This window comes from Odontesthes bonariensis, chromosome 22 (assembly GCF_027942865.1).
Source record: "Odontesthes bonariensis isolate fOdoBon6 chromosome 22, fOdoBon6.hap1, whole genome shotgun sequence".
NCBI lineage: Eukaryota > Metazoa > Chordata > Actinopteri > Atheriniformes > Atherinopsidae > Odontesthes > Odontesthes bonariensis.
The window spans coordinates 24,857,716-24,870,202 of record NC_134527.1 but is presented as its reverse complement, the minus strand read 5'-3'; the positions used below and the strand labels follow the sequence as shown (position 1 = coordinate 24,870,202).

The 12,487-nt window shown below is 39.6% G+C and overlaps 1 protein-coding gene across 6 annotated transcripts in view; it reads left to right on the top strand.

Moving 5' to 3' along the window:
- The window catches only part of LOC142373170 (disabled homolog 2-interacting protein-like), a 179,708-nt gene that overhangs the window by 38,938 nt on the left and 128,283 nt on the right, over positions 1–12,487 (top strand). The window contains exon 1 of one of the 6 annotated variants that reach the window (XM_075456285.1): positions 1,860–2,100. The exons of the other annotated variants lie outside the window; for them this stretch is intronic. The gene's annotated coding sequence lies outside the window, so the exon portion shown is untranslated. Of the gene's footprint in view, positions 1–1,859; positions 2,101–12,487 lie in introns of those variants that run through there. 6 annotated transcript variants of the gene reach the window in all.

The following is a 12,487-nucleotide window of genomic DNA, read 5'->3' as shown; positions in this document are numbered from 1 at the left end:
ACTACCCTGCACTGAAGTTGCAGCCCAGCTTACTCTTACAATCAAACTGTGGGGGTTTTCGCTTTTCTTCTTCTATTAAATTCAACCCTGATAGTCATGTTCCTTGTCTCAAATCTTTGTTTGAAACTGAGAATGACAGTGATGTTAGGACAATTGTGACAGATGTAAACAACATTGTGCTAACATTGTGCTAGCATCAGCTATCATGCTAATGGCTAACATGTAAAATGATTTGTAAAGTAACGCAACAACTCAACAATTCAGAATTATAACAACAATTATGAAATAAAAATGCCACAAACATTTAGACAATCATATTGGAACATTTTAGACTAAAATATTGCCTTTCAAACTCATAATGTTCCTTCTATGTGTTAATGATCAGGTGGTACTGATGCCAGGCTCCATCAGCTGAAAGACTGCGATTTTAAATGCATGGCTTTTGTTTGTTGTAATGAAATATAATGGCAACATTTTTCTTTTGGCAACAAGGCTGCATGAACAGAGTAGACGGTGCAGTGATTAGTTCGCAGAAAACAAACCTTGAGGAAGAAGACACAAATAAAACCAGCCACATTGGCCTTTTAAGAGAGGAAGTTGGCTATGTATCTTCTTTTAAAGATTTTATTGTCACTCAGTTAAGTGCCTTAATCTGTTTCTAAAAATATGAAAACTCCTTCAAATCAGCAAGACAACTTATGATTTATTTTTCAGTGCCATTCAGCAAATTTTGCATGAAAATATGTTTATTGAAACAAAGATTGCTGCTTAAAACACTGACGATATCCAACCGCTTGTAGATTTTTTGAATAGCTTCCAGCTTAGTGGCATGATCACAGCATGCCACTGTGATCATGCAGTTGCATGATCACAGTTTAGTAATGAGATCATCATATGGTTATGTGTGAGTAGACGTGGTGAGAAGAGTGAGGGAAGAGAGTAAAACAGCCAGAAGAAAACCACTGTGAATAGCAGGGGGGCGATCTGCTGTCACTTGCCTTGCTTGACAAATGTCTGACAGGAGCAGAAACATGAGAAGACTGTTCTTTGGCAGGAGAGGGAGAGGGATAAGATAAGAAACATCTTAACACATGCTTTTCCTACTTTACGGAGTACCTGGATAGTTTTGGCATTTTGTGCCCAAAGTCTTTTATTAAAAACAGCTTGCAAGCTGTATTTTTGATGTGGTAGGAACTCATTTATAGCGCTTTTGTGCCTGAAATCTGCAAGTAAAGATTTATTGCTAGTAGTTATACTAAATGGAAAATAGGTCTTCATGAATGCAAATTATCAAAAGCTCAGTATTCAGATGATAAGTAAGAAGAGCTGAAAGCCAACTACAAATGATTATCAAAGATTAAAAAGAGAAAGGATCATCCATATCACCAATGTAGAAGGAATTTGCCCAGCAAACTTCAGCTAATGCTTTAAAGCTGGAGTTTGGTAGTGAGCCCCGGCTTGGCCCCGTGGTTTTCGGTCAGCCACAGGACAGCTTCTCATTGGTTGGATGCGAGGCATAGGAATTCAGCTCTCTGAGTTCTAAAATCCGCCTTCTTCTCCTCCTCCCACACCCAGTCGCTGATGCACGACAGCATTCCCTAAGCATGAGCATGCACACATTTCTCAGTTGCTTTCTTCTGGAGGCTGTAGAGCTGAGACTTGCAGACATTTGAAGAAACAGAGCAAGGAAGTGAGAGAAAGCAGCAGAAGACAAAGAGTGCACACTTCTGTTCTCTGTTTGTGTGTGTGTGTGTGTGTGTGTGTGTGTGTGTGTGTGAGCTTTTTTCTCGCCCTCTGTGATTTTGAGAAGGGGGAGGATCTCAACCCTACTAAGAGTCAATACCCCTGCAGGAGTCCACAAGACCATACACACACACACACACACACACACATCCACACTCCACAAGTACACTTATCCAGTCCACTGCAGCTACTGCAGCCTGAATGAGAGCAAAGCAGAAGGAGAAACAGTGAAGAAGCAGACGTGTGAGAGAGGAGAGGAGAATACTTTGGAGTTACTACTTGTTGCTATTAGTTTGCTCTGTGGATTAAAGATGATTTTCCTTCTGCTTTCTCAGCGGGAGTGGGATCTAGTCTGAGGTGAGCGTTAGCTCCACTTCTTTTTTCTTTTCCCCTAGCCTTTCACTCAGCAGTAATTCTGTACGGCAAAGTCAGTTTTAATTGCAACTTTTGTGAGGTTTTCTCTGGGATTGCTTTCTCGTGGAATGGCGGAGGGGGGTTGAAGGAGGAGGAGGTTTGGAGGGAAGCTAATCACATGCCGGGGAAGAACATTGTCATACTAATCTGTCAAAGAAAATCGCAAAGTATAGGTAGAACAAAGTATGCTTTAATGGAAACGTCTCCAAAAGGAACAAGGAAAAGAAAGGGCTGTTGAAGAAATGTATGACTCAGAGACACAAAGAGCTATAACGTGATTCTGAGCTGTGCTTCTACAAGTGGAATAACTTTGTGATGATAAATACCTAATTTCCTTTGGTGTGTGTGTGCAGCTTAAATCTTACTCAGTGATAGAATGCTGCAACATAAATACGACATCTCCTGTGTATTTTCATGTGTGTGTGTGGGAGAAGTAGTTCCATTCCAGCTCTGTGGCAAAAGCATAAGGTAGTGTTTAACTGCTTTAGCAGTGTGTAGTCTTCATTTATCAGCTTCTGCATGATTATAGTGTCCTCGTAGATAGTAGCTCACTTGAGTGTGCAGCCTCATCATCATTCCACCACCAACATGTGTTTACATGCTGCAGTCTGTTTCCCACATATAGAAGGGCTGAATGTCAACACTTTAGAAAGTTGTTTTTAAGTTGCTTGTCAGGCAATCTAGTCATATTACACACTTATGGTCATTAAACATTTCTGACTTTTTTAAATTAGAACCACTTTGCTGTTGATCTGAACTTGAGTCAAAACACTTAAAAAACAGATCATTTGTAGCTGTTTAGTGTTTTCTTTTTTAAGTGATAGTGTAGCCCTGTGTGTCCGGGCATGGGGTGGGTATTGTTGTCCTATTATTAGCACGAGCTGGGCCGACCAGCAGCTGTGGGGAAGGAAGTAGGCTCAGAACAGCCGGGGAAGAGGGATGACTGGGAACACTAAGCGGGAGTTATGGTCTGAATGTTCAAATGGCATTCCAAAGGTAGCAAAGTCATTGAAGGGGAAGATGAGTGACCCAGAGCACCAGACAAGGATCATTGTGGGTCTTAGGAGTGAAAGAATGGCATTGATATTGGAGTTCAGCAGTGATCTGGACTTTTAGTATTACCGTAACTGCATATTACAGCTGTTGTATTACTAGGTGATAGATTTATTGACATTGATTCATTAAAGCAGGAAATAATATTATTCCCCACGCCATCTGAGATTGGCAGAACTTTATCTGACCCGTAATTCAGAAATTCTGTTAATTTCTGGATATTAATTGCATCTGTCCAATCAACTGTTTCAGCTGTCCCTGGCAGAGGAAGCTGACTAAGTATTCTTATACAGTGAAAGTAGATATAGTTCCTTGCAGATTGCAATTACAGTGTTACAGCCACACTGGCTTAAAAAAGTGATAGAATCCAAGTATTACTCCCAGAACTCTGCTATCTCTTCATCTCTGTCCCTCTAAATCTCTACTGTGTTTTCCAGAGAAGTAGGCCTGCAGTGTTATTAGATAGATATGCCAGAAACGGCTTTGTTACATGTTGAAATAGCTGATTTCATATACAGTATATGATCTCTGCTGAATTTTCTGCATGTTAAGTGTGGTCTATAACTTCCCTTACCCTGTTTCGCTGGTGGATGCTAGTTGTTAAATGAAGAGTTATATCTTTGTTCAAGGCCAAAAAAATTAAAGAGCTATTGTGAAACTATCAAGTCAAAAATCTGCCACACGATTGAGAAAGATCACACCCGAGCTGCATTTTCTCACAAAAAGACAAAGGTTTGATTTCATGATCTGGAGCTTTGTGTTCTGTTTTTTCTGTTTTTTTTAGTCTTTCTAGTGTTTTGATGGTTTAAGCATTTGTTCTTTTGGTTCTATGTTCTCAGTTTGCTTTCGTTCCTGTGTTTTGATTCTGGTTATTATTCCATAGTTTCTCCAGTTTACCCGTTATGGGCTGATTATCCTCAATACAAATACAAAGCTTTAAATTATCTGTACTACTTATGTACCATCATGGGTACAACTACTGAACAATTTCCATAAACGCACTCCCATAAACTTATCTTCCATACTGTCCTCACAAATACTCTTTTGTACCAATACACTAAGAGCTGCCCTAATTTCTCCCTCTTTTCATCCGGTATGAAATAATTAGACAGAGATTAATCATAAAGACCAGAAGGGATTTTTATATTGTTTAGCACTGCACAAGAGTGGCTTCCGTGTGGACATTATGTGGACACAGGGTTTGGGGGAACAGAAGGAGACAAGATGTTTGTGATAAAGCATACCATGCGATTACCTGCATCTAGTAGGGTAGGTTGTGTACATCTATGTGTGATCATCTGCTTAGTTCGCATCTCAGTTTCCCTCATGTTCGGACACGGGGGATGGAATTGTTTGCTTACTGCACTTATTACATGGTAACATCAAAACCAATGAGCCATTTCACTGTTGCGTTTCCTGTAAACCAATACTGATGACTGCCTAACATCTAAATTAAGAAATTATTTGATTTGTTGCAGCAAAGCACTGAGTAAAGAGAAACTTCAGAAAAAATGTACCCATACATAGAAATGAAGAACGAACACGGAGAAACATCTTAATGAGATGAAACTGAATTACTTCATATCTTAACAATTTATCAGCCTTAAGATAGAGCACTAATGCACGTAGAAGCTGTAAGCAATGATTACATGAATGTAAAGTAGTTGAAAGAACAAAAGTGACTGTTTATTCTAATAACTAATTTCCAACCTTTTCCTTTTTCTTTATTTTCTTATCTTTGATAAAATATCTTTCTGTCAAACTTCCAGCTTTCACATGAATATCTCTTAGCTTGTTTGCTGTAAACACACAATATTACAATGCCCATACATGACTATGTGGGTGCCTTCAGGTGTTTGCACAGGCGGTATAAAAGAGCAACAAGAACAGTATTCTCAACATAATACGATTAATGTTGCTGGATATAACACTATTGGCATTAACTAAGCTCTGTGTTTGTTCTCAACAGACTTTTATAACAGTTTGAACCTTAATTGAGGATTTTGACACACACTCCACTGAAATAGCTATTAGACGGACATGTGGGCTCACCATATTGCTTCTGGTTGTGTTGATGTGGGCTTACAAGTTCACAGAGCACATTGTTGTGTCAGCATACACACCATGCTGTGTGCCACCATGCTGCATACAGATGTTACAGTTGATGCTTCACGGTGGTATAATGAAAGACATGCCAGGAGAGTCAGTCAAGAGAATTTTTGTTTATTTTTGTTGACGTGAAAATCCAGTCCTGCATCAACAAATCTTTCTGGATTTTTCCAAATAAGTTTTATTTGAATGTATTACTTAAAACTGTAAGTCAAAAAGCTTTCTTTGATAAGGCAGCTGGTTCATTAATCTGTGTCAAATCAGAAGACCTGAGTTTTTCTTTGGAATCCTTATGAATAATGTGAGATTACATAAAAAGTTAACGTAAAGATGATATTGTAATGTAATAAGTTGAATTTAAATTGTAACTATTGCTATTTGCAGCCCTGTCCAAGCCATGAATGTGTTCTGAGACTGCATAAATGTATATAAAGATATAAACATTTTCTGTGTTTATCTTCTAATGTGACAAATCCTTGTTTTTCTTTACATGGAGCTGGACCACCCAGTGAGTTTTCAGTGACCCAGAAATATGAGAGCAAAGATCAAAGTTAGAAGATGATCTTGATCTGTAAACTTCACCTGGTGAGCCAGTCGGCTGCTTCCACAGAACAATCTGGGAAGTCCTCAATAGAAACTAGGAAAGTGCAGTCAGTGACAAAGAACAGTTGGTAGATGATTGGATAAAGTATCTTTTAAAGTCTAACTTGGGCAAACTTAAACCCGTCAGATGAACAATGCTGTACATCAAGGGTCAGTTATTAAGTAGGAGCTGTCTTCATTGACATTGTTGGTAAGCATTAGAAAGGGTTGACTTTGATTTACCTGGGGGATTCTTTGAATTAATGCCTCTGATTTGTTTTTGTAGCGATGTTATTGCATCATCACAAAGAGGAAAAATGGGTCACAAGTTGCAATAAATCTCTGTCGCTCTTCAGTTGATAAACTGCTGCAGGATCCCCAGCAGGAAAATACCACACAGCACGTAAGGGTTCTTTCACAGTAGAAGTGAAAGTTGTAAAAGTAGTAGAGTAGATAGATTTTTTTTCATTACTTCTCCTAAAACATTTGATAGCTTTGTTACTAACACCATCAACTAATTAAAACCTCTTTGATAATGCTGTGAGCAAACATTGAGCCAGACATCAAGAATTAACTGTCAAAGAGAGCTAGCTGTATTAGGTTGATACTGATATAGAGATAAACAGGTTTACATCTCAGATATCCTGAGAGACTGATGACAAGTTACATCATCAGGGCTGTCAAAACAGAGTCAGAGTGCAGAAACACACCCAATAAGACCTCAGGTACCATCCCTCAATTATGTTGAAGAATGGCAGAGCTTGGTTTTTCAACTGAAGGTCTATTTTGTAGCTCCTTTGCTGGTTCTAACTGTTTTCCAATCTATCAGTGGTCAATGAGGGTTCATCTGAGATGATCTGAGAACTGGGCTTTTTTATGGAATACTGATGTGAGAGATATATGAACCGCTATAAATAGGACTTGTCATTTATTTACACGTGATTTCTCCAGTCTGTTTTCTCACACTTTCTGAACATACCAATGAAAGATGGGTTACTTTGAGTTTTTAAGGAAAGCATTAAAGGAGAACTGCGGTATTTTCAACATTAAGCCTCTTTTATGAGTCGTCTGCAGCTCGTTCATGCTCAAACTATTTTCTTAGCAGTGGCGGAGTAATATCAACGAACATCCAGTACAGAATGTCAAATAAAACACGACAGAAGCAACTTTTCGCAACAAAATTTGATATGGATTACCAGTGCACACCAGTAACCACTCCGGTGAGTTGATGATTTTCAAAAAACGGACGTTTATGGTGCTTTTACAGACCTTTTTGGACATGCATATGACTTGCCATTCTGAAAGCAGGTTGAGAAGAATCAAAATTAGTTCAAATACCGGAGACAGCAGTAAAATTCAAAAAAGCGGTGAGGGGGGTTCTAAAACATTGCAGACGACTCAGAAAAGAGGCTTAATGTTGAAAATACCGGAGTTCCCCTTTAAAGTTATTTGATGCACAGTTTAGCTCAGTGGTCTAGTCCAACTGAGACAGCCTACTAAAGCTAAACCATTTTTTTCTTTGCATCACTTTGAGATTTTAATCCATGCTTTTATCACAACTCGTGTAGACTACTGCAATGCGCTTTATTCTGAGATAAGTCAAGCATCACTTGCTCGTCTACAGGTGCTTCAGAATGCTCCTGCTCGGCTCCTTACTGGTTCGAAAAAAAACCATGAGCACATTACTCCAGTTCTGGCATTACTTCACTGGTTTCCAGTTCGTCTTAGAGTTGATTTTAAAACTCTTCTTTTTGTTTTTAAATGTCTTCATAGCCTTGCCCCACAGTATTAGTCTGATCTGCTTCAGCCGTACGCTCCTTCACACTCTCTCAGGTCAGCAGATCAGTTATTATTAGTCGTTCCTAAAACAAAGAGAAAATTTAGAAGGGACCGCGCCTTCTCTTAATGTTTTTAAGTCCTCACCTAAAACACTTTTTCTCTCATTGGCTTTTAATTCAGTGTGAGTGTGACTTTTACTGTGACTTTTTATTGTTTTGTTTTTAGTGTTTTACTTTGTTTTTAATTTATCTTTATGGTTTTTATGTTTCACTTGTATTTTATATATGTGTACAGCACTTTGGCCAACTGTGTTGTTTTTAAAGCGCTATATAAATAAAGTTGGATTGGATTGGATTAGATTTGATTATCACTTGTCCCTTTCAGCTTATTTTACAGTGGTCTGAGTTTATCACACTAATTCCAAGGGACAGAGAGAAATCATGTTGATGATGTTTGAAGGTGACCAACAATCTCAGGCAAAACAGGAAAGAGGGGAAAATGAGCTCCACTCCCAAAGGTTCCCCTTTTCCCTTCAGCTTACGTCACTTCCTGTCACATAACTCTCCAAATCTCGCTTCGACCAGCATACAGAGTCTGGCGCATTCCAACAAAACTGGACACAGCTGTTGTAATCCCGCTTCTATTTTTATTACATTGTTTATTTCGATAATGCAAATATTTGCAGATCGTGGTTTAAAGGGGGCCTTCGTGGAGATTCTAAAAACTTTATATTTTTAAACTACAACCTGGAGCTACTGGCTCATCAGTGTTTTTGCGGAAACAACTGGTGGAGACTGCACTGTCCCAGATAGATGCACTTCTCCTGTGTCCTGCCCTCAATCTCTCTGAATAGTTACGCACATTCAGAAATGCTGCATAGTTGAAGGGTAGGTGCAGTCCCATGGCCAAGTGAATGGGGCTGTTTAAAATATACACAGGTCCAAATTAGCTTCTTTGGCTTATTGATCACTAACATTTCATCTGCAGAAGAACAGACATACACACAATCACAGCCACAGCGTGCATGTGTTGGGAAGCGACTGTGGATTTATGTTTGCTGCATGTTTGAATATGTTTTTTTCTGTACATATCTCTCTGTTCGGACTTGTTAGCAGATTTCATTGGCTGACTTTCACTGCATAGTGCCTTTCTGAAAACAACAGAGAACACGGGGCTTCTTGCCAACTCTATTTCTACATACTTTAGCAGGAAATTGCAAAAATTTTGTTCACCAGGATGAGCAATAATGTCTTTCAAGTTCAGTTGTCCTTCTCAGAAGCTTAATGTTACCATTCATCTGTCAAATTAAAATGAGCCATGCTGTCTTCTGATCCTGTTTTCTGGAAACAAGCACCTAAAAAATAGGATGAGACAAACTTATGGTGCCAGAAATGAGTTAATTAATTCAGTCTTGGTTGTCAAGAATGATAACTAAGCCAACACTTCCTGCCTCTGTTTCTCAGTAAATAATTCCTAAATCTCAGGGAATATAGTCAAATATGTATTTAGTGCATACTGTTGATGTAGATTTGTCATGGCACAACTGCTGCTCATACTAGGAACAGTGTAAGGTCTTCAGCTATATAAAAAATGCTGTGAGGATTCAAATGCCATTATCACCTGTTCTCACCACTTTAAATAAAGGGCCACGAGGTGCCTCCCTCCCCCTTCTGGGAGGTTTGTAGGCCATTACTACTTTTAAGTACTGACTAGTAGGATTAAACAAACACAATTTAAAGAGAAAAAAAAGATAAAGGGAACCAGGCATGATCATTTGTGGTCACCAGTCTTCTAATTGATCGAATTCCTGGAGGCTTGCTGAGGGTAAGAGGATGCCGAGGCTTTCCAAGGTTGAGGGGGAGAGGACTCATGAATGCTCACACGGTTGCTGAAAAAAGTAGTTATGTGAGCAAGAGTCTGAAAACCCTGGATAAATAGTGTTCCTTTTGCATGAAAACATTAAAACATGCATATATTTAATATATATATGTAATATGTAATGCATATATATGTATAAACATTTAGTATGTATAACCTTTATGTATAAAGTTTATTCCTTTCATGGCTTCAAACTCCCACCTCCTACTAGGTGCTAGGTGAATTTGTATCCCTTAAAGTGATTAAGGCTACGGCTACACGAAAACGAAACGAGGGTTTTTTTGAAAACGGGTATGAAAATTATTGCGGCCATACGGCAACGCTGCTGTAAAGACTCAGGTCCAGACGAAAACGATGAAAAACGATGAAACGATGCAGTACACACGAAACACCTCTAGGTGCGCTGTAAGCCACCCCCACCGGTTACACCAGAACAATAGAAGAAGCAACGCGCATGCGTGTACTACCAGCGCGAAGCTCACGTTGTTCCTTCAACAATGCCGCTGTAGTTAGCAGTGTCTGCAGCAGTGCTGCTATCAATGTTGTGGGGTCCATGATGATCGCTGTCTGTCCTGGTTGTGTTGTTTTCTTCTTCCGGATTTTGAATGGAAGCCGCTTTTTGTTCTGGTCACTGACGTATGTATACGTCACTGCCTTAGCCATGTGACTGACGCAGAAACGTTTTCGCTGTAACAATGGAAACGAAACGACACCGTTTCCAAATCTTCCCACTCTGGAACCCGTTCTCAAAAACTATCGTTTTGGGGTAGTGGGAACGCCAGCTCCGTGTGGCTGCGACAGCCAAACGATAAGAAAAAGTATCGTTTACAATGAAAAACGTTTTCGTGTAGCCGTAGCCTAAAAGAGGACCAGGGAGGGGGAGAATTAACTAATATATTGACATGAACACCTGTTTGTTTGTTGCAGTGATGATCTTTTAGTTCTGAAAAAATAAAGATAGTGTTTTATTGTGCTGCATTCAGTGAGATTATGTAACTACAGATGAGTCTCGTTGCCCTCCGTAACAATTTGAGTCAGCTGAAAGCAGACCTCCTTTTGTGTGCTGTGGGATGAGCTCACCTTTACAAATGATTTGCGATTGTTGCTGTGGGGGTTCTGTATGGAGCTTCAGCCTAATATAGTTAAGTGTACTCTGAGGCATGTTATACACGATTGCCCTGCTGTAGAAGCTGGCCTTGTCAGGTAAGGGTGGGTGTGAGGCATGGAAGGATACAGATGCAGATGCTTCAAAAAAAAAACTTGGTTTATTTCACAAAGAGAAGGGCAACATAAATCCGGATACCAAAACTAAACTGTGACGAAACAAAACATGACTATGGCTTGAAATAACTTGAAAGGTACTTAACTTGGCTGTGACCGCGTGACGGGTGAGGATCTGGCAATGAACATGAACAAACCGGGAGACTAAATACTGTGGAGGGTGATTGGTGAGTTGTTTGATGTAAAATACATTTTGAGCTGACATACGCATCTGATAAATCAATTAAGCATGTCTGACTGGATCACGAGCCTGCTAAAAGTGAAGGAGCTTTACAGATGAGTGGCATCTCCAACAAATTTGCGGAATATCAATCATGCACAGTTGCCTTTGTTTCCCATATATAAACCCTCACCATATATGTTGTTACCAGGCTTTTTTTATATATGTCACAATTATTGCATACTTTCTTTCGGATGAAGTTCATAGTAAAAGTACCTAATTTAAAGGGATAGTTTGCCTCTTTTGACATGAAGCTGTATGACATCCCATATTAGCAATATCATTTATGAACATTGACTTGCGTCCTGTGAGCGGAGTTCCAGCTGAGTTTTGGCATCCACGAAGGTAGTCCGGCTAGTTGGCAGGGGCTTGAAAAATAAAGCGTCTTGCTTCTCAAAAAAATATGCGTTCAAAAGAGTAATACATTTGCATCACAAAATCGTTTTGCATGAAAAAGTCAGACCTCACTTCGCTTGGCGCTATTTTTGCCTCCCTTGATATCAATGCGTCAAGCCACCTAGCGATAGCCGTACCTGTTACGGTGTTTGCTGCTCGGAAGCAGGGGAGTGCTTGGTCTGCTCTTCGGTCTGCACAGTTTACATTGGACGCATTGATATCAAGGGAGGCAAAAATAGCGCCAAGCGAAGTGAGGTCGAAGTGAGAAGCAAGACGTTTTATTTTTCAAGCCCCAGCCAACTAGCCGGACTACCTTCGTGGACGCCAAAACTCAGCTGGAACTCCGCTCACAGGACGCAGCGAGGGGTAAGTCAATGTTCATAAATGATATTGCTAATATGGGATGTCATACAGCTTCATGTCAAAAGAGGTGAACTATCCCTTTAACTCACAGAAAAGTCTTATTTCATAACACGTGATTGTTGTTGGTGCAGTAGTTGTATGGACAGGCTATTGGAGAAAAAGAACTGAACACTTGCTGATAGTGGATGTGTCTTTATTTCTGTATCTATGGAGCAGAAGCCCAAAGAAGATCTTTTGATTGGACAAAAACTTCTGGCCTTTTAGCAGTGCAATGCCTTGGTTGAATCCAAGTAATTCATCATTCATGTTGCCATTTCAGAGATATGTGGCACAAAAGTATGGAACTTGTAATTTGTGGGGGAAGAAATGGTATTTCAGAGTTATGTCATTTGCAGATGTGTAAATTTAGTCAGTGACTTAATTTGTGTGTGTATGGTGCCCATTTGTTACTTTTAAAATGAGATTTGCACAGTGGAGCTGAAGAACTTGAGAAACTAGAAAATGTCTGAAGAAAATTTGATGGGTGCCAATCTACTGCCCGCCATATCAACAAACCCTTTAGTTCAGTTGAAGTTGAGAGCCTCCTGTCACATATAAACTTTGAATGATGTCTGTGTGATGTTGTATGGCTGAGTTATGACGCCTCGTTTAGTGCTTTTCAATGCATTT